This window comes from Corvus brachyrhynchos, unplaced genomic scaffold (assembly GCF_000691975.1).
Source record: "Corvus brachyrhynchos isolate BGI_N302 unplaced genomic scaffold, ASM69197v1 scaffold52, whole genome shotgun sequence".
Classification (NCBI taxonomy): Eukaryota; Metazoa; Chordata; class Aves; order Passeriformes; family Corvidae; genus Corvus; species Corvus brachyrhynchos.
The window spans coordinates 4,204,488-4,231,952 of record NW_008237221.1 but is presented as its reverse complement, the minus strand read 5'-3'; the positions used below and the strand labels follow the sequence as shown (position 1 = coordinate 4,231,952).

Below are 27,465 nucleotides of genomic sequence, written 5' to 3'. Positions count from 1 at the left end.
AGAAACACAAATTTGGCAGATGTCTTGCTGTGTGACATATTTCCCTTGCACTCAGGTCTTTAAGCATTCAGTCTACTTATTTTCTGAAAGAAATGTGAAGCTGTGATAGAAAAAGAGAGTGCCTGTAGTGCTTGTGCAATGCAGTGGTGCTGTGTCATGGCCCATGTTATTTCCTGATGATTTAAAACACTGCTGACTATTACCTTTTTCTTACTTTATTTGGCTTCCCTTTCAAATCATAGTATCTCGCCATCAGTACTGAAACTAATTTGGCTGTGACCCTTATGCTTGGTGGCTAAATTGATTTTTCTCTTCCTGATTCTTGTTTTCCCTCCCATTACAAAGCACCACCAGGATTCCCATATGGGTAATGCATCAGAGTTTCTGGACAACTGGGTAAAAAAATTCCTGTATCCTCATGACTTGCAAAAAAGTAGTTGAAAAATAACAATAACAAGCAGAAAAAACCCAGCCTGGGAGTAAAATGTAAGTCAATTATGTCTTGCTAATTCTGCACAGGGAAATTCAGAGAGCTAGTTGCATTTGTGTTTAATTCCTATAATGCCTCCAATTATGTTTTCAGTTCGTTTATAAGATTCACATTATTTAAGAGGCACGTTAAATGCAAATAAATGAATTTCAAGTTGAATAGACACAATATAGGGGGAAAAAGATAATTTAATCCCAGTAAAGTTGTAAAGACATCTTTATCTGGAATACTCAGGTGCTATAAAAATTAGATAAAGTTATTTCAGTCAAGTCTAGGGTTTGAGGTTCTGAGTTCTGCATGTGTGTGTGTGTCTGTGTGTGTGTGTCTGTGTATTACATTTGCTGCTTTTAATTCATAAGCTCAGGGCTTTATAGAAAAGCACTGATATATTTTGACAGCAGCAAAGGCTTGATTTTCAGACATCCTTCATATTCACAGTATATTGCAGTAAATTTGTTTTTCTCTAAAAATTAAACTAAGTTTCCTAAACATGAGGGCTTACTCCCAATTTTAGACCTTCAAGCAGTAGTTAATTGGAGCTTAATGTTGCCTTGACATTAAGTTTCACTGTACAGGATGGCTGGTTCCTCCCCTCCCCATGAACAAACTCCTGAACATCTCCCCACTTCTTATGTTAAACCACTCTTTGACACAGGCAGGTGCATCTAGGAATGTTGCAAAACCGAGACAGATTTTGGATTATTTTCAAGCTAAGGTTCATCAAAAGAAATCTCTTTCTTAAGTACAAGCAAAAGTTTCCCATTTTCTCTGCTTTGGAAGAGTTGGTGAGGGGATACATTTCATGTGACACAAGAGGAGCTCTATCTCCAGAGCCTCATGTGGTGTCTCACTGTTCCTGATTGCTGGACCTTGCTACAGGAAAGCAGCCTGGGATCATGTCCTTCTACAAAGCCTCAATGGGGTGGGAGCTCTCTCCTGGGCCCCAGAGTGCTGTTAATCCATCAAAGGGTAAATGGGATGGTTTTGAGTTTGAACTCCCATCTGGATGTTCCCTTAGTGACACTGTGCATCTTGCACGTGAGCAGCAGCTTTTCCTTTGTTTCCCAGGTGCTCAGTGGCAGCTGGAGGGAGGCCCATGACTTGTGCCTGGGTATGGCCAAGGAGAAGGTTGTGGTGCTGGTCAGAGGGACCCAGACCTGCCAGAGCAGATTACCCATACCAAGAGGATAATGTCCTGTCCATGCATGCAAAGCATCAGAAAGAAGAAAAAGCCTGTCATTTCCTGACAGCATAAAGAGGGCCCACCCCTTGCATCCTGTCAGAGAATAGCATCATATCTATAACAGCAACAGATACTTGGGCCTAAAGCTCTTTGTGTCTTAATTTCTTCCAAGTTAAAGTTTACTGCCAGCCTTATAGCACAGTCTGTGATTCTTTGCTGAAAGATATTTCACCAGTGTAAATTATTATTTTATTACTTTTGGCAGACAGAATGTTTAGCAAGTCATTTGAAATGTACGCTTCTTCAAAACTCGCTAAATGCAGTGGGAATCTTTACACAGAATCTTAATTTATCCCCTTATACTTCAGTTGTTTTTTTAATCTTTCTTTTGAACCACTGCGCAATTTTCAATCTGAAAAGAGAATCTGAGGAACGATATGCAATTGTCACACACATCAGTCTATTAAAAAATTGGGTTTATGACTTTGATGCAGTCTAGACAAATGAACATATTTCAGAAACTTCTGAAGCTACTGATTGACTGATGGAAGTACTGTTTAATATTTTAATAATTGGCTTTCTAGCTTTTGAGATATGAACATCTGCAAATGAGAACTTTACACAGGAAGTCAAGTCAGCCTCTACATTCCCCCTCAAAGCAAGAGAGCAGATGCTGCTCACCCGCCCCTGCTCTGCAGTTTGGAATATCTCAGCTTAGCACTGCAGTCCTTTTCCATTGATCAGTAAAGGTGGGTGAACCATGGGGAAACAGGGAGAAACCAAATGCTGTGTGAACAGGGGTCTTGATAATCCTTAACATCGTGAATATACTCGTGTTTATAACATATATTTTTTTGAATGCAAATGCATTTTATATTGCAATGATCTTTTGACAGCTAGGGATTACTTTTTATCCTTTCCTGTACCACAAGGCTAATGAAACAGTCAATTAAATTAATCCTCTGCAAATTTAAAGTGGCTGAGAAACGAACACAGCTATAAGTTGTAGAATTTGCAACCAGAAGATATTGACAGGGAAACAAGTTAGTGCTGTTTGATAAAGAATTAGATACTTAGTCCAAATTGCAGATGCTCTGTGCATAGAGATCCTCTGCAGTCAGAGTAGTCTTGCAATGGTTGCAGTTCTTTACCAAACTTTTATTTATCTCTTGTTTATCTTCCTATTGACTCTTATTCTACAGAAATCACTTTTTCTTTAAATTAAAAAGGATTCTTTCTAGCCTGGAGAAAAGTAAAAGTAAGGCTTTTTGTCTTCTCCACATCCACACCTTTTCATTCCCAAATTTTGGGATTCTAAAATTATCCTTACCTCTAAGATGTAGTTCCTTTTGGGAAAAACCCATTGCACTGGAACAAGGATAAGAATGTGGAATTTCCAGTACAGATCTCATTAATCCTTTTAACAGAATAACCTTCATCACTGGATTCTGAAATAAGAAATTCAATGTTGCCTCCTTTATAAATTAGTTGGTGGAATTAATTAACTGCTAACTAATAACTAAATAGCCAACCCTGCAAACATTTCAGCATCTGCATGTCTTTAGGCATGAGAATAATGATAGGAGAATTGACGGGAGAACCGTCTGTTTAAAATTAAACCAGGTTGTGTCAGCAAAATAGAGCTTTTAATATTTCTCTACAGAAAGCCTGTGTTGTCTTCTAGCTTCTACAGCAGTGGGTTTCATATTTACCTGTAATTATATTTGCCTGTCCATCTGAAGAAAGCACTATTTTAAAGTTAAAAAGTACAGGAAACAAGAAAGAAAAGAACCAGAACTTTCTATATTGGGGCAGAGAGGAAAGATGTGTTTCAGTAATTTATAATTAGTGAAATAAATGAACCATGTATTGGTTAACAAATTTCTGTCTTGTTATGATAATACCCAGATTTTAAAAATACAATGTTACTCACAGAATAACAACACCATGATTTGTTGTTCATTCATATTATGTGTTACACTCAATTTTTAAACTCCATTCCTTTTCCCATGCTCTTCCCTCAGTTTCAGATCTTATAACTGCTGATAGCTGTCTGTAAATGTCATTGCTCTGTCACAGGACACTCATTGTCAACACAGTATATCCAAAAACCAGGGCACTCTGCAGCTTGTTGATGTGATGACCACTACCAGCAAGATGGTTAACATCACCTCACTGAGAATATTTACCTTCAAAATTTAAAAGAGATTTCTAGTACTGTTCCATGAATGCCATGGTGAGAGCATTTGAGGCTTTGTTCAAAGAACTAACAGCAGTCACTGACCTGCACCTGGCTTGCTCTTTTTTTTTTTGTGCAAGTAGAGAAAATACAAAGGTGGCAATTTTACTCTGAGATCACTGTATGAGAAAGAACTGTGTTCATTTTATACAGGGGAAAAAAAATGTAAACTGCAGAAACTGTCTTTTTCTTACTCCTGGAATGATTTGTAAAGGAGCAATCTGTGTTCTCCAGGCTGTGGACTAAACAGGAGGAAGGGATTTAATGAGCACTTTGTGAGTTACACATCTCTGGATATGGAGAAAGGATTGCTGCAGTTTTGCAGTTTTTTGGTGTTTGGCGGGTTGGTTTGTTCATTTTGTTTTCATTTCTGTTTCTTATATGTCATACACAAAGCTTCCACAATTGGCCATATTTAAGATACCATAGAACCATGGAATCATAGAATGGTTTGGGTTGGAACAGATCTTAAAGAGCATCGAGGTCCAACACTCCTGCCATGGGCAGGGACACCTTCCACTAGACCAGGTTGCTCAGGGCTCCATCCAACCTGGCCTTGAAAACTGCCAGGAATGGGGTCTCCACAGCTTCTCTGGGTAACCTTGTCCAGGTAGTTTGATACCCCCTCAGCTGTAGACCACCTCCTCCTACTTTAGACCACAGAGCCATGGCCACTGTGTGACATACATAGCAGCCAAGGCTTCTAGATGTTCCTGAGACGAGGTTCATATATTTCATGCAGTGCTTTTTATTTTAAAAAGCTTCAAATGTTCAAGTTTCCTTATTTGATCAGTTGAGATATATCTTTTGCACTAACACAAAATGTACAAGACATCAATGCTGAAGTTTGCTTTGTGCTTAATGAGAAGAGATAGACCTGTGTAAGCTGTCAGTTGAATGAAGAACATTTGGCAAATGAGCAGATACTGATGAAGTATCATTGCTGTGAACCACTTGTTCAATGTTTGATGACAAATTTAACCAAGACAGTTAACATGCCTAATTTTTCTCAGAAAATGTGGCCTTGGTGCTGAGGAGTCAAAGACAGCAGTTGTAAAGGCATAACATGTTTCTTATATACTTTAATGGGTTGCAAATGTATTTGACATTCTAGAAAACTGCCTCAACATTGTCCCCCAGATTTTATTCATAAATTATAATTTCCTTACATACATCTGGTTACCACTGGTCTACCTTGTTTTTTTCATGCTTAGCCTTAAGCCTGGAAAAATTTGTTCCCTTTAATAGAAGCAAATGTGTAGTAGGTTAATACAGAGAAGTATAAACTGTTCTCTGTCATTAGGATTGTGTTAATTCCTTTTATTTTTTTTAATCTATCACAAGGGATTGTAAACCTAAGTACGAAGAACATAACAAACAACACTGAAACAGGCTGAAAACTGAATTTTGCAACTTTGGGCTTAATATTCTTTTAATGCCCAAACAATGCCGTGTCTTAGGAACAAGATAAAAGCACTAACAGTGTATCAAATTCCTGTGAAATGATTCCCCTGCTTTGCATGGTATAACATCACCTATTGAGAAACGTATTTGTTTAAGATGCTGCTACATCTGATTATGAGATTACATTTAAGAAGATAATATATACTTTACCAAGCATTACTTTACCACTTATTTAGTGCTGAAGTATAATCCTGTTCTATGTAAATGGCTAGAGTACAAAATAGATCTGCCCTGACTTAATGAAAGATATTTTCTCCCCACGGTTTATATGCTTCTACAGATGTGGGGTTTTCTGAGTTGCAAATGCTTTTTAGAGTTCTTCCTCTTCACACCCTGGAGGGGCAAAAAGCAGATTAGGTTTTTGGGGGTTTGTTGCTTGTTTGGAAAAGAAGTTTTTCATGAATACCATAATGAGAAGTGTAGCATGAAGAATAACTTAAATGGCTTTTCAGCGTTGTATAAACAAACCATGGAAACCTGAAATAAATGAAAAATATTGAACTATGGAATTGGCACTCTGGATGAAATTAGGTGCAGTATGAATTTCATATCCAGGACAGATCTTCTATGTGGGTTTTCAAAGGTCACCTATTAAAAAGTCCAAATTTACCAACAGCTATACCTTGCTCTATGTGTGTTTATGTCTATATTTCACATGTTCAATAATTGTTACTGTAGAAAGTTACTCATTTTTTCTATGGAAAATCATTTGTATTTTGCACTGTGTTCACAGACTAGCCAAATCATTCAGTCTGGGGAGGAGGTTGGCTATCTGTTAAAGCACTAAAAACTCACACTTCTAGGTTTAAAATGTACACCTTAATGAGGGAGCTGCCGGAGACAGCAGCATGGGATGGAAAGGCACATTGTGTTGATTCAGCAATTTTTTTTTTGCTTCAATCCCTATGTGAGTTCACACAGACTGACATTCCTTCAGCCCTAATTTTCCATTCTCCTTTCAGTAGGTTATGCCCCTCAAGGCTCTAGTATCCTAAAGCTATATAGCTATTCCCTGACAGGGACTTTACTGATGTCAAAAGCTAGTTACATCTAGAAGGTATAAAATAACAAAGAGTATTTCAGAAAAGATGCTGTATATATATAGACCCTGTCTCACTCCTGCAGGCCAGCTCCCTCTGCCTGCCAAGCTTTCCAAAATCTATGGCTTCTCTTGGGGCAGACGTCTGCAGAGCATCTGACAGCTGGGAAACCCAAAGTGTACTTTTCCAGGTTGAAGTGGTGGCGTGATGCTTTCCACCTGGGACTGAAGGAGCATTACGAATGAATTCATGTGAAAAATCATCCAGGCAGATCATCTCCTCCTCCTTGGCAGAAGACTGCTCTGGAAGTTCTGTGCTGCTCAGTCTGCCCTGAGCATTCTGTTGTCACTTGAGCAAATTCAGTACTTGAATTAAATTGGGGTTCGGTTATGGTCTAACATAAGCTTCGACAGTCACATGCTAACTGTGTTGCCCTTCCAAGTCCCCTAGTTGTGAACTTCAGTAATATGGCCTCCAATCCTTGTCACAATCCACTAATACAAGCAGGGGTCGTGATGGTTCGTTTATAGATCTCAGAGTGCAAAAGGACACAAGGGATTTCAGTTTTCATCAAAACAGTGCACCTTTATTAAGTGCCCACAACACGGGGGTAATAGCTACCAACGGATGGGACGAAGACCTCATGGCCTTCTGCCAATAGATCACCTTCTTTCCATTGGGAGATCTCGATCTCAGTTAATTTAGAAAGTCCCTTTATAGTCCTTTTCAGAAGCGAGGGGCAACTGGCCAAGAGATGGGGGAAATCTACAGCTGTTGTTATGGGGCCCGTTGCTTTGGGAAACAAGTACAGGACAGACGTACAGGACAGGTCGTTCCTTTCCGCATCAGCGCAGTCCTTCCCGCCTTGGCAACAAGAACGGCGCAGTCCATTGTGACCTGCACTAGTTTCTACCAGTTCCCAGTGGGTACACCTGCAGGCAACACTTGGCAGACATCCCACCTCAGCCAGGCCAGGACTCCTGTGTTCAGTCTCTGTCCTTGGCGATGACCGTGAGGCAGATGAGGGATCTTCAGACCATCTCTTACAATTCTCCAATTTCCACGTGCTCAATCTGCAATTTTATCCATCTTTACTATTTTTTCCAAGGGGTTTATCCTTCCCAGTAAGTTCTAGGTGATGAGGATAATTGCAATGTTAGTACTAGGTGCTAACAGAATCAGTTTATCCCTATTTTGGGATTACATCCCACAGTGGTGAAACAAGGTCCTGGTTTGCTGTTTGTCCCATTCAGGATCAACTCAAGAATCAGGTGGATGGTTGAACTCAGAACTTGTTGACTCTTCCCACTTTAGTAAGCATTAAAGCCTTACATGCCATCATAAACTTCTTTGCATGAGGGACTTTCTCAAATGAGACAATTCATAGCAATATTTTGATTCTTTTCTTCAGAATGAGAAAATATTGGAAATAGATCTGTGGCACATACTTTTCTACTCTCTACTCAGCCAGTGCTCTGCATCAGCCAGTAATTTATGTAAAGTAGGGCTGAGGCAGGTACTCCTTGCAGGGGACAAAAATTTGGTTTCTTTAATATTATGAATGTCAGCAGCTTTAGTCTTTCCCTGTGCACGGCAATTTTATGCATCTGAGTAGCGGGTGATACACATAGAAACAGAGAATAATTTAGGTTGGAAAAGACATCTAACATCTTTGAGTACAACCACTAACCCAGCACTGTAAAGTCCACCACTAAAATATGTCCCCAGGTGCCACATCTACATGTTTTTTGAACCCTTCTAGGGATGGTGACTTCACTACTTGCCTACATCAGGTTCCAATGTCTGACCACCCTTTCAGTGAATAAATTTTTCTTGATGTCCAATCTAAATCTCCCCTGGTGCAACTTGAGGCCATTTCCTCTTGTCCTGGCTTGTTCCCTGGGAGAAAAGGCTGAGCCCCACCTGACTCCAACCTCCTTTCAGGCAGTTGTAGAGGGTCATAAAGTCCCACCTGAGCCTCCTTTTCTCCCACCTGAGCCTCTCCATCTTCTCCAAGATGACACCCCCAGCTGCTTCAGCTGCTCATCATAAGACATGTGCTCTAGTTCTTTCACCAGCTTATTCTTTAAATAAGACACTGTTTAGAGGACTAAGCAGCAGCTCTGGTTCCTGCTGCTAGTATAACTGAATTTAGACTTGCTAATAATGATATCTTTGTTTTATTCATTTAAATTCTTTTTCAAAGAACTGTGAATTTTTCTCTTCCTGACTTTTCCTGATAAGCTAACGTGCTAAAAAATACAATGAAACTATTGGTGCAATTTGCTGAGCAGATAATACTGTACGACATTAAGGTCAGCAATGGTACTTGCAACAGGGAAGATGGTTAAATTTAAACAGAATATTATCCAAATGTTATTGGTCAGTTAAAATTTTTATAAATATAGTGAAAAATACTCTTTCTTAATAAATTAACTTGAATATTAATGAAACAGTGGAGAAATATAATCACAGGTATATGTAGCTGGTAGATTTAAAACTAGTGATCATATGATACTGTATGTGGGAGGAAAATATTAGCTTCCCTTGTTATATTGACACTGAATAAGGCCCAAAGAATTTTAAAAAGAAATCTGGAATTTATTTCATATTGAGAAGACAACAACTGTGTGGACATAGGCTGGATTTTACATGTACAAATTTATCACTTTCATTTCCTTGTATATGCAGCACATAAAAGGAGGAAGGTTGTGTATAATTTGGCACTCTTATTGGCAGCATGAAAGAAAACTATTCTGTCAAAAGCTTAAGTCTAAAATTATCTTAACTTCACCTACAGTGGCTGTGCCACTGTTGTACAGGTTTTAGAGAGCTACTGGAGAAGCACCACTGTTTCTTCCCCCAAGATAGTTTAGAAAATAGCCACACATAATTGCAATCTCTCTGATTTGTTTTTGACCCAAGATGACAAATAAAACTTGAAAAAATCCTGTTTAAATTAAGATAATTAGGTGAGTAATGCCCACCCTGGTTCAACAACTTTTTGTGAGACAAAATAGACTAAAAAAAGTCAAGACTAAAGGCCTGCTCCTCTAGAGTATGCACCCCTATCCCACTAGGTCATATTCCTTACAAGACCACATGGATGCATTTGAATTCCCCAAGTTTTCACCTATATATATTATATTGCAGATAAGTAAGACTGAGAGTTAGTATTTTCTTTCCCAATAGTCAACTTTCCTTTCCTGTTCCCTACCACCAGCCCTAAGGGCTAGTGCAGATTGATTAATGAGCTCTACATTCTCATAGTTGCAGTTTTTATCATATTGAAGCTGTAGGGGTTTTTCCCCCCCTCTGCAATAGGAGCAGGTCAAGAATTATGTATGACTGGTTATAGGCTTTGCAGACAATTTTTTTCTGTTACCAGAATCCCCTCCATCAGGTATCCATTTTGTTTTAACTAGTTGTTCTTCATACCAAAGCTACATGTAGAGAGAATTGCTGTACTGTGCCAACTCTTTACACAATGTGGGTGTATAAATGCAATATATAAATACAGATAATACAGTTGAGGGACAGGGGAAATGCTTATCATGATAATGCTTTGCTTTATCATGAAAGTTATTGCCAGAGATTCTGTTATCAAGGTCATTTATTCTGCAAAACAGGGTGCCATTTCCCTACATTTTTGCAGTAACCCATTAAGGCTTTCTTGAAAGAGGAGATCTTTCTGTTATATATCACATTATTTTTTCATAAATAGTCTTGACTAGTTTGGAAGTACAGTTCTCTCTGGCATCAATAGCTTGCGTTGCAGTTCTGTGTTTCAAGTTCTGTCGTGCTACTGCAGTTGAAGGAAAAATAAAACTGAGCCCTCTTAAGCTATTCTCTTTGTCTTACTATAACTAGATTTGCACAGACCTGTGTATTTCTAGCTGGGCTGTAACCACTTGCAGTGTACTCTTTTTGTTTAGGCACACAGCTAGGAAAAGGTAAAAAGAAAATAAGCTTTCAACAGCCTCAGAACTGTTTCCTTCTATACTTACAGCAATGTGGTAGAATTCTGTTTTCAAATGTTTTATAGATCCAGAGTATTTTTAAATGTAATTAATGTTTAAGTTTAATAAAACAATGCACAAAATCATTATTTTGTGACATTAATGAAGTCTATTTTCTAGCACAGTTTGAATAGGCAGCACTAAAATAGCACTAAAATACATTAACATTAGGTCATCTGCTTTGCATTTATAATAATAAGCTCACATTTTCAGAAAGGATAATCTTAAACAACTTTTTTTCAGTGCAAACTGTACATCTTTATCTTAAAATAGATGATGATTAAGGACTAGACAATTATTCTTCATCTCTCAATGATTTAAGGCACAGAGAAAAACCTTTTCTTGAGAGTTCAAGGTGCTAAAGAGGAGTATGTTTAAGTTGGCAGCTCCCTGCCTTCCTCCTTATTTACTAGGCACAGAATTTACTTCATTGTTGCCATCACACTAGAAAATGAGTTTACTGACTTTATTGCATGTTTGGCCCTTGGTGTGGACATATATATGGTTGAGTTCTCCAGCATTTATGTAAGCATATGCAGAAAAAGAAAATAAAGGACACACATTCCTCAAGTAGCTAAAACAGGAAGACAAAATGCAATGGCAGGACTCATCTTCCAATAATGGGCTTTAGTGTTTATTTGCCATAACCTGCACAATGTGCAATGTGATTTCCAAGCATTGAAATAAGCACTTTGCTTGTCCCAAGGAGCTCAGTATTTAATCAGGGGAAAATAAACAGCCAGGAGGAAGAAGAAAAGCAGTAAATATTTGAGAATGTTGACAAAACCCTCTGCTCTTTTCTTCATGTGTATGTAATTTGAAGTTCATTGTTCTTTAAATTTTGAACATATTTGCAATAATCTTTGGAGCCACTGGCTTTAGGATTTTAGTAAAGTTGTATTCAGTATTAATAAAATAAGTGGGGAAATTGAGTGTAGTTTTTTCTGTTTCTCTTGATATCAAGGTCAGTGAACATTCATTACTTACTTGAAAAGGACTAATATATCACCTCCAAATTCTAATTGAATAAAAAACAGGAAATCCGAAAGCAAAAATCTGGTAAGATTAAATCATATACCCACCCTCTGAAATACCCACCACCAAGCTGAGAGTATTTTTTAAATTATTGTTAATATCCTGTGTATTTCCTCCGCCTACTTTGGTTCCTGTTGTTTCTTTTCACATGCCATTTCTAACTCAATAATCTCCCAGAGTGGTTGTCATACTGAGGAAAGTAGTTAACAATAACTAAAACCATGCCTGTAGCTCTTAGGTTCCCTGTTAATAAGTTGGTATATGAGCTGGCTACAACACCTTAGGCCAAAGCTGTCAGACCTTCATCAATTTGAATTATACAAGACATCTCTAGCATTCGTGTGTGGACTGGCTGTTAAAGTAGCACAGGACAGTTCCATCCCGATTTTCTCTGACTTGGTGGGGTACTGCCTGTCACCTTGGTCTGTGGGAAGGCTGCAGCAGAAAACACACACAGCACTGGCCTTTAAAATTCTCATCTGTTCATCACAGTTATCTAGTAAAGGATAATAGTTTACATAAAATTGCTGTGTTTGCAATAGTGAGTAGTAAATCAAAAAGCAATGAAGGATATACTACTGTGCATAATCTGTGGGGTTAACCCAGTGAAGTGGTGTAGGAGTAATCCCTCCCATTCTTCCTCTTTTCATCCCATCCTTAAGGAAGCTGTTAATGTCTTTTGTGTGCTTCTATTAGTTCCTTTGCCTTCTTGCCATAAATGTGATGTTTTACTTCCTCAGTTATTCCCTAAAACTATCTCTACCCAGCTCCTACACTGACCAAGAACTGATCACTTGTGTTAACACCCTGCAGATGCCTGTTACCTCCTTGGGTTTGTGTGCCCAAGCCCTCTGTTCTCATTCTAGGCTTTCCTCTTATGGACTTTTACAGCACCTTTTTCCCCCAAGGATTAGTCACTATCTCATGATGTTGTGTACATAAGGAACATCATCTTGCACAAACTCCGAGGCCTCATTTTTCTTTCCCTTCATGATTTACTTGTGTGTCCCAGCATCTTGAAGAGCTGTACCTGTCACTGGGCTTTCTGGGAAGAGCTGCGATTGAAGAACTGTTCCTGCTTTTATTTAGATTTTGGGAGTCATTAAAAGAGCCTGAGATGGACTAAAGGGTATTCAGATGTAGTACTGTTCCAGGCAGCTTCTGTGGCCTTCACAACCCAACCAGTGTGCTGGCAGAGCTGAAACAGCTGGTAGAAGTTAATTGATGTCCATTTCTGCAGTATTCCTCTCAGAAGAAAAATAACTATTCTGTGTTGTTTGGGAACTGAAGATTGAGAAGATTTTCCACAAAATTACCCAGCCTATATGAAGGTTGTCAGGCAGATCTCCTAGGTGAGTCACTGAAATAGATTGTTATAGGCACATACTCCCAGGTGATTTGTAAATCAGTATGTGCCTTTTATGCATATCTGGCATCAAGGATAGAAGTACAAAAGAATATAATTCTTAAATTGTATTAAATGGACTAAGAGTTATCATTATTATTATTATTACCAAAAAGATTTTATACTTCTATTTTTAAACCCTGTGTAATGCTATGATGCTTCTCCATTTAATTAATGTGCCAGTACAATAAAATAACACACAAAATCATTATTTTGTGACATTAATGAAGTCTACTTTTTGAGCACAATTTGAATAGGCAATTGAACAACAGTGCACTAAAACACATTAAAACCAGGTCATCTGCTTTGCATTTCTAACAATAAGCCCATACTTCCATGAAGGGTAATCTTAAACCACATTTTTTTTCAGAGCAGCCAGTACATCTTTATCTTAAAATTCCAAATGTTTCAACAATAGAAGATTGTTAAGAACTAGACAATTATTTTTCAGCACCCATTGATTAATGACTTAGTCTATGACACACAGAGAAAGTGTAGAACAAAGGAGTGCATTATAATAATGCACAGGCATTAAACCATCTTCATTAATAGGGTCTTTTTGGATTCTGCTTAGCATGAAACAAAGTATGCCATAAAGAAAGTGAAGTATTAGCCTTAAATATCTCTTTAAACTCACTTGATAAAAATAAAGCCTACATTTGTGCCCTTAATCTTAAAAATGTTATGTTTTCTGGGATTCACACATTCTCCAAACTAGGTGAACTGCAGCAGGGTTTCTGAGCTATGAATTTAGTTCTGTTCCTATAGGCCACATTCTTCATATTTCATGTATTAGGACATTGCAAAAAAAATTTGGCTGTATCATCCTTCCTCTGCATTATACAGTTTTAAGGTACTGCTCAGCACTATTAACAGAAGCAAAATCTGAGCATTTTTAATCAGTTAACCTGTTAAGACTTAGTAATACAAAACTGTTAAATGCTCCTGATAAGAAATAAGAATGAGCATAGTGAAATTACAGCTTTAACTATAAAAGACTCACCTTTGTTAATGCTCTGTTTCAACTAGAACTCTGTAAGTGCTTTCAGGTTTTAAACCATGAGATGTTTTGGCTCCTCCCTTTATAAATATATGTTTAACTTTGACACCATCCCTCCTCCCACTGATCTTGTCCAAGCTGCTACTTGGAAAGCACATGTCCACATGTTTGCAAGACTGGGACCTTAGATATGTCTGCTGCGCTCTCCACTTTTTCACAGCTATTAGTACTTAGGGCTTGTTTGTTTGGGTTTTTGTTTGTTTTCAAGATTTTAAGTTAATTTTAAATAAAATAATACTTTTCCCCAGTGCTATCATGAGTCTTTGCTACATGTTAGTAACCTACATCACACCTAACTCAAAGAATGAGGCTAAAATATGAACTAGGCATAGACCATGTTCATAGCACTTGGAAAGGACAGAAGAAGACGGATTATGAAGAGGTTGTTGGAGTTAAGTGAATAATTCACAGTGAATAATTAATTTGACAAACGTAGCCTCTTTGTGCATACAGACCAGATAACAGTCTCTTTCGTTCATTCCTTATTCGGATTTATTCAGTAAGTGTCTTTTGAATAGGGCACAGTAGCTGAGGCATCTCATCATGGATCCAAAAGCATGAATTAAAATCTCTCCCTAGATTCATATTTCACTGAACTCCTCTGAAAACTGAGGTCTCCCCATTTGGGACAAGCAGGCAGCCAGAAGAATCGATGTGGTGTGGGCCAAAAGCCCATCCATCCCAGACCATGGAAAGCCACATTTGTCTCCAAGCAGTCAAACTGAGGGGAGTGGGAAAACACCTTCACAAGAAAATTGCTGTTCAGGATGAGTCTGGCCTCAATGGAGGATCACTGTTCACCCTGGCTGTTTTAGAGTGGCAGGCTGATGGAAGAACATGGCTTTGTTTCCAAGATTTTTTTAAGTTTTTAATGTATTGACAGGACTAAGTCCAGTTCACATGTGCTGCCTCAGACTTCTTTTGCTGCATGTATTTTCTGCACACACCTACAGCAGGCAAGACTCGTGAACTGGGATGCTGCTTTGAAGGGAAATCTACTCTTGAGTTGAGACTCCTGACATTTAATGGGAAGTGAGAAATACTAAGAATCACCAGATGAACCCATATCAGGTAGTTGACAGTGAAAAATGTAACTGATACTGACTATAAGCTTTTCAGTTGCATTCATGGGCCCAAAATAAAAGTTTCTGCCCCAAAGACCTTATATACAGAGAAGATGAGAGAAGTACAGGGGAAAAAAGTGAGCCATATGAAACCAGTATGTAGCAGGAATTGTGCCAGGCTAGCTTCAATTGTTAAGACTTTTATTCTTATTCACTTCCCTAAGAAACCTCTACACGGAAATCTTTTTTCTGATTTGGATTCCATTTGGTGTAATGTCATATACTGCATGCTATATCTAATAATGGTAATTACTGTTGGTTTTGTTTTCTACTCAGATGTAACAATGCTTTGATGAACTGCTTTTCACTTTAATTGCATTAATTTAAACATGTGTATCTGATAAATTATTTACTGACAACTTATCTGGCAAGGACATACATGGTTCAATAGGCACAAGTCACACTGTAGTTTGTACATATTTTATAACATTAATTTGTTGGTCAATGTTTAACAGCTTAACACTAGAACCATTTCATCATGCATGCTATTAGTTTATCAACAAACACTCATAACTTCCAAATGGTAAGCTGTAAAAAAGAAAGAATAATCCTCCCCATCTCTATTAGCATGTGACTGGTGAAAAATAAAATTAATATTAATTAAAATGTATTGATATCACAAAGCAATTGTGATTTTGAACTTGCACATGAAAGAGAAAGTAGTTTTCTGCAAAAATTTAGAAAAAAAATTTCTTTATACTATCAGAGATACCCCAAGTAAATTAATTCAGGAGAAGCCCAGAGTCATAGGTATTGCTTTTTCATCATTTCTTTTGATGAAAAAGAAAGCTAAAAGCAATTATTAAGTTTTTTTCAGGTTTCTAGGCTTTAATTTGCTTAATTTTATGTCACATCAATGACAAACTCAATGATTTTGAGGCTTTTAAGTAGTAACTTTAGATAGTCCCATTTAGGTCATCACTAGACAGGTTGACAGCTCCCATCAGCTCTGGACACTGACCATTCTTTAAGCCTTGTTTCCTCCAAGTGCATACTAGAATTAAACTGAACCTTTAGAATCAAGGATTTGAAGGACATTTCACTGGATTCTGGGTCAAGGCTGGTGTTTCTGCTCCTCTGCCTGATACTCTGAGCCTTAGGGCAAGCAGGAGCTTGTCCACACTGCAGCACAACATTGGGACATTACAAAAACCACAGAGCCAGGATTTGGTGTTAAGAGTGAATCCCACCCAAGGATCATGAGTAGCTTCAGAGTTTGATTTCTGTCACAGCCACAATTTCATTGCTCTTATCACACAAATTATTTCTGTTAGTTTGAGTTTCTTCCTGAATCATCTCACTGGAACTTTTTTCTTCAGTGATAATTAGAGGGAGCTTAGAGGAAACGTTTCTGTCACATAGAAGGAGATGACTTTAGGAACTGACCAAAGCTATGTATCTTTGACAAACTATGAGAGCCATAATTTACACAGAAAGAGACCACCAGCAAGACATATGCATAGAGGTGGCTTATCCAAATCCTTCTCAACTTTGGCTTATTGGTTTGTTTACTTCAGAAGACAAATTAAGCTTTGATAAAGTTTTTTCTCTTCTTGAATAGTTTTGCCATAATGTTTTCATACTGTACACATATTTTTGTGATTTATTTTAATGGAAAATAATTTTATTAAAGTGTTTTCACATATATTCCTTGGGCAGGAGAAGTGTAGCTACAAATGCCTTTTAGTGGCTGCTTTGAAGACTGAAATCCACTCTCAGAAGGTTGAGTGGCTCCTACACATAAGCAATAGACGGTTCCAGGCGGAATTTGACTTTAACTCAGGCAGCCAGAGGAAATCAAAATGAAGCATAATCCACACACTCGGTTTGTGCCTTGCCTTCCTTCCATACTGTCACCTGCTGGAAAAACCAGTGCTTTTATACTGAGCCATAACATTTGTAATCTCTTTGCAACATTACTGTTTGTACAAGAAGAGTGGTCAAATAATAAGAGCTACACCAAGTCCTGATGCTGTTATTTTAAGATCTTGGAATTTCACGAAAAGTCATCCTGCTCTAAGACTGGGGTTTGGTTTAGATTTTTTTCCATTTCATAAATTTACATTAATTTCTTCTCTTTTTAAATCCTTAAAATCATAATTTATTTTAATTCACATAGTCTGTTGCTGAACACTGCTGACCCCTTTCTCATCCAGTAGATTCTTCCCTTCCTTGGAGTTTTTGCAGGGGACTGCCTGTCACAGCACCGGTTTTACAAAGAAAGAAAATATCCACTGCTGATTTGCTCCTCTCAGCCAGCCCAGATATCCGTGTGATTTCATTCATTAGTGTAGAGATTAGTCCATTATTAGTCCATATTGGGTGCTCTTTTTCAGAAGGTAATGACAGTGCCTAGTAAAAATGGGCCCTGATTTGTAGTGGGTTCTGTGGTAACAGAACTAGAGCCTGACTCCCAATATGTGTTGTGAGTTCTATTCATTACAGATGAATAAATGTCCACAGCATGAAAACAACAATGAAATGGTCTGACTAAATGTCTGACATCATGCCAAATTCTTGATATTCCTTAATTCACTCACTGATGTCTATTCTTATCCTGAATAGTACTTGAATTTACAATCTGGTATCAGTTGTTGAGGCCGTTCCCATTCTAGCCTATAGCTCCATTGCATGTCTTCCCTCATAAAAACCATCCATTTTTCAGGCCTTCCCTACATCTCTCTCTTCAATTTGATAGCTTTTTTTGCCCTTGGTCCACAATTTTCCAAATGTGCAGTGCCCAGAATCACACACACTACCTGAGGACTCAGCAGTGCTAAGCAGGTCAGAAGGATTCCTTTCTGAGCCCAGTAGATGGTACTCCTGTTTAGATAGTTCAATACAGTATTTTCCAGTTTTGCAGCAGAGTGACGTTGCTGACAAACACAGGCTGATTGAGCCAAAATGCTGGAAATATAGCCCCAGAAAATGATCCTACTGTAGGCAAAAGAGATGACCTAGACAAGTTCATTGATACTCATCATATTTTTCCTCTGTATTATGAATACAGTTCATCCTGTAACTATATTCAGTATTATATCAAATCTTGTTCGTATTAAAGTTTTGCATTAAACCCTTATTGGCTTCAACATCAATGGGAATGAGTTTGTCATTTCTGTTGATTATATAGAGGCACTTAGTTATACTTTTCTTTTTATAGTCTATTTGCAATGAACCATAGATGCATTCATAAAAGATAAGAAGACATCAGACTCAGTACTTTCAATGCCAAAAATATAAGTTGACGCTCTTTCAACTAAGCAGAATGCTGTCAATAGAAATTAGCGGTGTAAAAAAAGTCATGCACCACAGGGAAATGCAATCAAGGCTTTCACAGACAGATATCTTGGAATACTTTTTATTTTACGTGGCCTTAAAACTTAAGCAAGTTAACTCAAAATGCCCTTTATGAATTTGTAAATATTATCTCACTGCTGTATACATGCTCTAAAGCATTTCCCTTCCTACTTGGACGTTGCCTCTCCTTTCCAGGAGGCTAGATAAAGCTTCAATGCAATCTGAATCTTTGTGATTAAAAGGCTAATTTATCATTTCCTAAAAAGAAGAATCACGCTGTCATAGGAGGACAGTGGGTTGATTTGGAATACCCGTCAACCACAAAGGAAATCCCTGCAAACAGTTAAAATAATTGGAAAAATTGCAAATTTATTTACAGATTTCTTAACATTTTGTCTTTACACTAACACAACAATGATTTTTGACCTTAGTAGCTTTCCCCAGCACAGGCAAACAAGCTTTGAATTATTGTTCTGCTGCAATGTAACAATTCCATTGCTCTGACCCTTGGTGTCTTGCAAAATACAATAGAACAATAATTGTCAATCCTTCCTATACAATGTGCTAGATTTGACAGAGGTCAGCATTAGCTACAAGACCTTTGGCTGATGCTCAAAGAGGTAATATCTCTTCTCTAGTTCAGTTGATAAAACATCAAATAGAATCAATTTTTGCCATGCTTTTGTGGAGACAGAGATAAAAACAGTTTTTACACTGTAACATGTTTTTTAATAGACAGAAAATAGATGACAGTATAGCTCAAAGTGCTTTGGTAAATATAGTATTTAAATGTCAAAAGTTTTTATTCTTCTGAAGAGAAATGCCATAATTCTTCCTTCCAATTTGCAGTGTGATGAATCTAAGAAGGCTTTGCTTTGTGCAGAAAATAGAGGATTTTGTTGCAGATCTTACATGAGTAATACATGAAGGAAAAGACTGACTCATAGACATTTTGTGTCAGCATGTGATTTGTACAAAGCAAGGACATAATCTGACATGGAAATAAAATGTGTGGTAGATGCTCCTCTTTGGCACCATGGAGAAGCTGGTGGCAAGGTCAGCAGCTACGATGTCTAAGCTCCTCACGTTGTAAGCAGTTGTTAGTTAAAATTTTGCTTCGGTCCTACAGCCTGAGTCTTTTGTCTGTCATCTCTGAACATTTTGATCGAAAAAGCTTAAGAGAAAGAGACATTTATGGCAAGCAGCAGTACTCCATATCTGTGGGGGAAATCAGACTTCAAGACCAGAAAGAAGAACTGGCATATGAAAAGAAAGCACAAATTTCTCATAATTCAATTTAATAGCATTATTCCTTTTGGTATATTTCTAGACTGTGCACATAAAACTGTCTAATGTTGAAATAAACAGCAACAAAAAACCTCTCCTTGTGATTACTTTAAGTGTATTCCCTAGTCTTTACCCATACAAAACATGAAACCACACAAATCTTTGCTTCCCACTTCTGTTGCATGATGCTGAATATACCATTTTGCATATGCTGTCAGCTCAGGTTCATAAAGATTGGGGCCAAAAAAAAGCACCATTTTTCGATCAAGAAGCTGTCTGTTAGAAAACAGCTATTTCACAAGACCATCATTTGACACTGAGCTTCAGCATCTACTGTGATCTCCATGAAAAACATAAAACCAGAATGTGCTTGAATTACAGAAATCCCAGCCTTTGCAAGATTTTCCTGCAGCACGTTTGAGAACTTTCTCTGTGCTGGGATGCTGCTGGTCCCGAGTTCACTGTTACACAGGGAAGGCATGCACTTCTTTAGGGCAGCAAATGTGACAACAAGGGAAACAAGGTGGAAAACAATCACTTGGAAGTTCTTTCATCTTTTGAGAAGCATCTGTATTATGCTTATTCACACTTATTATGCTGCCATACTGGTGACACTGCACATACTAGCAGAGTCAAGCACTATCTGTGCTGAGCCTGTGTGGCAGGATTTAGACATTGCTTCAGACCTGTTTGCTTCTCCCATCTCACCCCATGCCTGTCCCAGTCTATCCTCATCCCCATTCTGATCCCTGTCCTCGTCCCTGCTTCCTTCATCTTTACTTTCTGTAAACCCAGCAGTGACAGGCTCTGTCTGCTGATACAGAAGTGGTTCTACAGCAAGATAACAAAGGAGATAATTATCTAACTGCAACTTGTGATGGAGACAAAAGGTCTTTGCAAAGTTTACTGAAAAATGCTTCCTGGAGTTCAGGTGTCTGTGTCCTTCATTTCCCCCCTTGCCAAAGGTTGAGCTCACCTAACTGTACCGTCCAACAAACCTCCTATGTCTTCAGTGTGCTGTCAGTGATGTGCTTGGTTTTAAAGACAGGACAGCTAAAACACTTTAATTATGAGGTTGCCCACTCCTAGTCTTGGTCAGGTGGTCCCTGGATGTGAATTTCAAAAAGTATTGTGAACCATGTTAGCAATTTTGAATAGTAATTATTTTCTCCAAAAACTAAATGCTGACCTACGACTCATGGGATAGAAGAGCAGCAGAAGACTGGCCTCCCTGTCCTAAGGAAGGGATTTGTGTTTCAGAGATTCCTGCTTCAAATAGGAACAATCATCAGTACATTTTTCACAAATGAGTTGAGGTGCAAACAGTTATCCCTAAGCAATTTAATTTCACTTGAAAAACAAATGGAGAAGCAAGGTATCCTTTAGCAGAAGCACATTAGAGGGAGCCAGGAATGGTAAGTAAGGGAAAAAGTCAGAAAGGAAAGTAAGGGAAAACTAGCTGAAAATCTGCTGAAAGTCTCTGGAGGAAAAAAAAGCCAACCTCTTGAATGTTGGTTAAATATGTTGTATAGAAAGATGTAACAACGAACACAAACATTTATTTTCAGACAGTATGGGAGTGAGGTTTATGAAGCAAAGCAATGTGTAATCAGTCCTTTTTTTCTCCTTCCTACATTTCCAAATGATTAACTCAATGCCAAACTAGCTATCTATCCTGCCTCTAAAAGAGGTACCTGGCAATTACATCTCTGCAAAGGTGCATGGTTTCCTTTGTGGCTGTGTGTGAAAGAAGCAAAATACCCACTTTCATCTTTGCATCTGAGTGCATTTGTACTACACACATACATGGGATTTTTCTACAAAGACAGGAAGGCAAGGTCTGTTTTTTCATCATGCATTTAAAAGTGAACTCTCACTGCAAGCACGGGGCTTTGTAAGCATGAGAGCAGCTTGCTCTTGGCTTCACACATTTATTTCTCAGGAACCCAAGTGCACTGAGTAAATATGCACATTTTAGAACTAATATTACTAGAGAGGGTACACTGGTGGTTGTACATATGCATCTGTCCGTTTACCAATACTATTGCTGGGAGGTAGGGAGAAGAAACGCTGAAGCAAGAAAGTCTATTACCAGGAAAGGTAAAAATTTAGTGACACAATTTAGTAAACTGTATGAAGCATGGCATTCAATGCTCAGGAAAACGCCCAGATATTCAGGTCCTTATCTAAAGTATGTCCAAACTATCTGCATTTCTTGGGTCTGCAAAGCTGAACTGGAAATTGGACAAGACAGGCTTTTCTGGTATTGCCTGTTTCTGGCTTTGGCAGATAGCGGATGATAGCATCTCTCTTTACACACTCCTGCAGAGCAGCAGCAGTCCAGGGCTAGCCAGGAAGCTAGCAGTGATGTGCAGGAGAGATAACAAAGCCCAGGATTAACTATGGCAGGCCCTTGCTTTTGCTCACAGGGGAGGTCATGTCCCATGTGCCCGTTTGTGTGAAGAATGCAGCCAGTCTGAACTCCCAAAATGTCTTCTTCCCACCCAGCGGTGAGGCATTGTAGGCTGCTGTGTGGTCTTTCTCAGTGCTGCCTCTGCAGAAGACGGGCAATCCATTCGTATCCACAAAGATTTCTCCTACATAACGAAGGCAAACAATGGAAAATTAAAAGCAGGGGATTCCACAGATACCAAATCGACCAAATCACTCATAGGCTTAACTCCTGGAACACCTTCCTGTGTCAGAAAGTGTGGTCGCCTGTCAAAACTGAGATTTTTGTGGCATTTTGCTCACTATTTGAGGATTCAAACCCAGCTGAGGACTCCTCAGAGTTTGGGAAATACCCAGACTGGGACCCACCTTGATTCAGCTGGAAGCTGCCTGGCCTAAATAAACCAGAAGAAAAAAGACAGGGTTTGTTCACTCTATTGGAAAAAAAAAAAAAAAAAAAAAAGAAAGAAAAAAAGGAAAATTATCAAGAGCTTGAAATTTTTTTGCCTTGAATTATTTTCATTTGTAGGTAGGTTCATTTGCAAGAACCAAACTGATTCTATATAACAATTATAGCAAGCAGCCACACTGAGTGATTAAAAACAAGGTTACAGAATAAATACTGATCTACTTTTATAGTGTATTAGTAAATACATCGAGCAAGTGTTGTGTTTAGTGTAGCTTTTACTTTAACCATAAAACTGTACATTTCAGGGCTAAGGTAAAGAAAAACATAAATAAGATTGTCTGGTATTATGAAAAGGGGGAAGGGATGTATGGAGTATTCATAAATAGCTGAAAGTATTGATCAGTGATGGTGAATTACCAGTGAACGGTACAGAGCACTGAGTTACCTCCTTGTCTTTGACTAGGTTCAAATGTTAAACTTAATCTGTAAACCTTTAAATGGGATTCAGAGCCAAGAGTCTTGAAGACCTGAGGTTCCAGAAAACGACTGCTGAGTTTGATCCAAATGTCAGAACAAAATGCAGAGAAGGACTTCATATTGGACTTGGAGATGAAATTAAAAATCAATGAACACTTTTTAGATATTCTTCTCTCCTTGAATATTAATAAGTGGGTAGAAGAAATAGTAGCATCTGTAGAATTATCTGTATTAAGACTGTATGTGTTCAAAAGCTTTTTTCAAGGTTTTTAAAAAATTATTTCATATATTATAAATATTTCTTTGAGCATAAAAATAAGAAAATGAGAGGATTTTCTACTTTCCACGTATGATTTTTTGTTTCCTGAAAGAAAAGGCTTTTGTCTTCTGTGTTTCTTGGAGGGGAAAGCATGTTTTTTTAAAAAAAGAAAACAGAGAAGTTTCACCCTATTTCTTACAGGACAAGCTCCGCTGTTCCTCGTGTTTAACGACAGCCTGCTTTTAACGACAGCCTTCCTAATTCTCAAGTAAATTGAGTTTTCACTGTTTTCTTGGTCCACTTGGGAGGTGGGCACCGACACTCCGGATCAGCTGCTGACGGCGAGGGCTGCATTGTAATGCAGAACAAATGAGGGCTGGATACGTGCCCTCCTCGCATTCAGCCGCCACTGCTGCCACTTACAATTACAAAGGACAAGAGCAGGAGACACTCCAGCAGCGGGGAAGCATGACCTGCGAGCCGCAGCTCATTTCGCACTGCACTTATTCAATACAGCGCTGCCCTATAATTTCCTACAGCATGGTTATCTGTTCGCCGGTTACACACTCACACCTTCATTATGTCCCCGGTTGCCAGCGCCGGCTGCTTGTCACATCTATTGATTGCAGCCGGGCTGCAATTTGCATGGATCACTCGCGACTGTCCTCAGCCAGACCGAGACCCTGCCTGGGACTGACAGCCCAGGGACTGATATCCCTCCTATAGGGACCGGTACCTCATACAGGGCTGATACCACTCGTAGGGATTGATGCCCCCTATAGAGACCGCTAGTCCTGCCTCGGCCTGATAGCCCTGCTGAAGTGTGACACCTCTCGTGGCGACTGATACTCCTGCCGGGCAGCGATGCTCCTCAGAGGCACTGATGCCCCGTACCGGCACTGATGCTTCTTAGAGGGACTGGTACCCCTGCCAGGGACTCTGCCAGGACTTTGCCAGGGAATGATGTCCCTTTCGAGGGGGCAGCAGCCGGCAGGGTCTCGCTGAGGGCTCTGGGCAGCTGTGCCCAGCAGCTGGCAGCCCCAGGAAAGGATCACGACACCCCATGGGAAACCCGATGCATGAGCACCTGAGAGAGACTGTCCTTGCACTGCAACAAGCACAACGCTTCGAATTTCAGAAATGCACTGTGATTGTCTCATAGATAGCCACAAGGAACTGGACACCCAAATCCCTCTGCCAATCGTTTGGCGTTAATTTCCACAATTACTGGGTGGGTGTTTTAGCACACAGGCTTGAGGGAAGACTGAGATACAGGGAACAAAAAAGGGAAATCATATTAGATGAATGTGAGTATTGTCTGTATTGCACTAGGTTTTCTATTTCCCTGTCACAATAAATGAGACTATCAGAAGGTGCAAGTACATCTGTGAATCTGAGGGTGTCTCCTGTAAATGCAAGCTGGCATGTCAGCAATCACAGCTGGCACATGCAAGGAAGAGAACATCCCACAGCTGGGGGGTTGTGGACTTGTACTGAACTTGGGATGCTGTGCTCTGACCACGTCTGTAGATGTGCAAACCTGACTGAGATGTCGGTATTTTGCGGGGGCTAAAGAGATGCAATACTTAATCCCATTTGTGTTTAAGTCAGTAGGACAGGTCTGGTGTCTTTGGATGGAGGCAGGACTGGATCTGATATCAGAATTAGCTGAAGATCTCTGTCTAAAAACTGTTTAAGTGGTTGCACAAACAGAAGACAACAAGGTGATCAGATGGGGCTAAGAAAAGCACTAATTGCTGTGTTCCAGGAGGAACATAAATAGCCTCTTGAAAGGTTCGGTGAATCATTTGCCCTTTCTCTCACGCACCTTTGTGTTTCATGGAGAGGTTTTGTGAGATTTTGGCTGCAGAAGGAAGGAATCCAAGCTATCTGAACCAACGGTGGTAGCTCAGCGGGATAACAAAATCCTCACATTATTGCAGAGCAGGCAACTACGCAAACCTTTTCAAATCCTCTCCACAAGCAGAGTGCAGATAAAAGCAGGCAGCAAAATGTTTCTGAAATTATCTGTGATGGAGTAAAATCATGCATCATTTCATAAGGGATGCTGAATCAATGCTTATTACTTACAAGTAAGGTGCTTAAATCCTTCAATGGGTATGGGAAGAAAAGAAAGGGAAGGAAGTGTCTGAGATGAGCACAGTAAATTGCACCATGAATCTAAAATAAATCCATCCTAATTATTCTTATTTTAAATTGTAACATACATATTCCTGATCATACTCTACCCCTTCCTTTCAGTTTATGACACTGTTTAACATACTGATCCATTTGTTTCATTTTGTCTTCTCCTTTTCTCTTGCTGTCACACACAGCATTTTAAAGAAGCTACACCAGTACATCTAAAAGCCACAGCTTGCAGGAAAACAATCTAATCCCAGGAAAATATTGGTAAATGAGAATTTCGTCTTTGTTTTCAGGGTGAGAAAAATCAAGTATCCATTCCTTAAAAAGAAGAATTAGCACAGCTGTTTTTGAGAATTTGTTCTGAAAAAGGCAATCATGCCTCAGCTTGGTGTTAATGATTTCAAATTTTCAACATTAATACATAACAATTCTCAGTTCAGAAATTTTCAGTATCTATGGTAATGCAATGCACTATAATTTTATTTATTGTTGCATCAAAATAGATGATATTAAACTGCAGCATCCTACATAGAACTGAGTCTGGAGTTATTGATATGGTTGGATACTGTACTTCTATTCCCATGACCCAGAAGGTCATGAGAATCATACTACACCTAGAAATTTACCTTTAACCATTCCTGCAATAAAGAACACAGTGTCACTTTAAAAATTTACAGCTGAGGTCAAGGCCACAGGAATCAAACAAGCCCACACAGGCAGGGGTTGGTGAGGAGAGGTCATCCATGTGTCAGTGGGACCACAAAGTCCAGGTGGCGGAGGCAGGGCAAGCTGCTCACCTCTGTTTTGAGACCCCACACAGACAATGTTATACATGGTGGCCTGAATTTTGATAGTCACTAATATTTGTATTTTTAAAAGGAATCCAAAAATAGCTAACTTGTGACATGATTGGAAAATGTGCTGTACTGTGTGTGGGCTTCTCTGACAACAGCAGAGTTCAGTCTGATACAAATCAGGGCACCATTTCAATTTTTCTGCATGAGCAGAGTCACTTCCACGGATGAAGAGAGAGAAAGGAAGAATCCTACTAAAACTTCCTAAAGACCTGATGTGCCCTGTTTTCTATCCAAATTGTCCTCTGAGCTCAAGGAAACTACGCTCCCAGCCTCCTACCTCAGTATGATTAAGGAGCATCCTGTATAACAAACACCACTCTAAATTATGATTTTTCAGTATTTTTAGTTTTTCCCAGAACTTTTTATATGACTTGTTTAAATCCAAGAGCAACGGTGAAGATAAAAGAGCAGGAAAGCTTTCTTGTGCTATTTCAGTATTTGCTGAAACTAATAATTCAGTGTCATATGTGATGATGTAGTAAGTCAGCAAACGTGAAATATCTCTAGGGAGCTCTTTTGTTCTGCTATTTTTTTCCTACCCAGTGCTTCTGGTTGTCAACAGAAAAGCATAAAATAAATTTTCAGATTCTAAATAAGGCATCTTACATATGATCCTAATACTTCTTTCTGGGAAAAAAAAAAAGAAACAGTCCAGCACTGATGTATAATTTTCTTTAACTGTTTCCCCTTTGATAAAGATGTAACAGGAATTGAGAATTTGAAAAGGATGTTTATTAAACTGATTCTATAAATGGAAATATATATTTTAAAACCCAGGATTCAGTAGAATACTTTGTACTTTATACTGGTGTAATTTCAGTCTTACTCTCCATTGTCCCACTAAAAAAATCTAGGGAGAAACAAGTCACAGCCATAAAATTTTACCTATTTTTTAAGAGAAGGTCTACTTTTCCCAATTTTGGATAGTTTTAGGATTCAGAGAAACACTGAAAAATCCCAGGTTGCCATAGCTTCACTCAATGAAGCTATTCAATTCTCTCGTGTTTAAATAAGAAAGGTGTTTCCAAAGTAAAGTTGATGCTACCATCTGAAGGCCTGTCTATCTCCAATTGTGTGCCAAGGAGTGCAGGGGGCCAAGACTCTTCACTTAGGTCTTCACCTGAGTCAAATGCAAAGATTAAATGGGAACAATCCAGGCTTAGGTCTCCAGTCTTATGGTTAAATGACAGATTTAAAACTGTATTCCCACTGAATCTTTCC

The 27,465-nt window shown here is 38.8% G+C and overlaps 1 long non-coding RNA gene across 2 annotated transcripts in view; it reads right to left on the bottom strand.

Moving 5' to 3' along the window:
- Positions 1–27,465, bottom strand: part of LOC108445369 — a 61,500-nt gene that overhangs the window by 25,088 nt on the left and 8,947 nt on the right. Inside the window, exon 3 of one of the 2 annotated variants that reach the window (XR_001860192.1) lies at positions 15,184–22,240. The exons of the other annotated variant lie outside the window; for it this stretch is intronic. This is a non-coding gene — a long non-coding RNA (uncharacterized LOC108445369). Of the gene's footprint in view, positions 1–15,183; positions 22,241–27,465 lie in introns of those variants that run through there. 2 annotated transcript variants of the gene reach the window in all.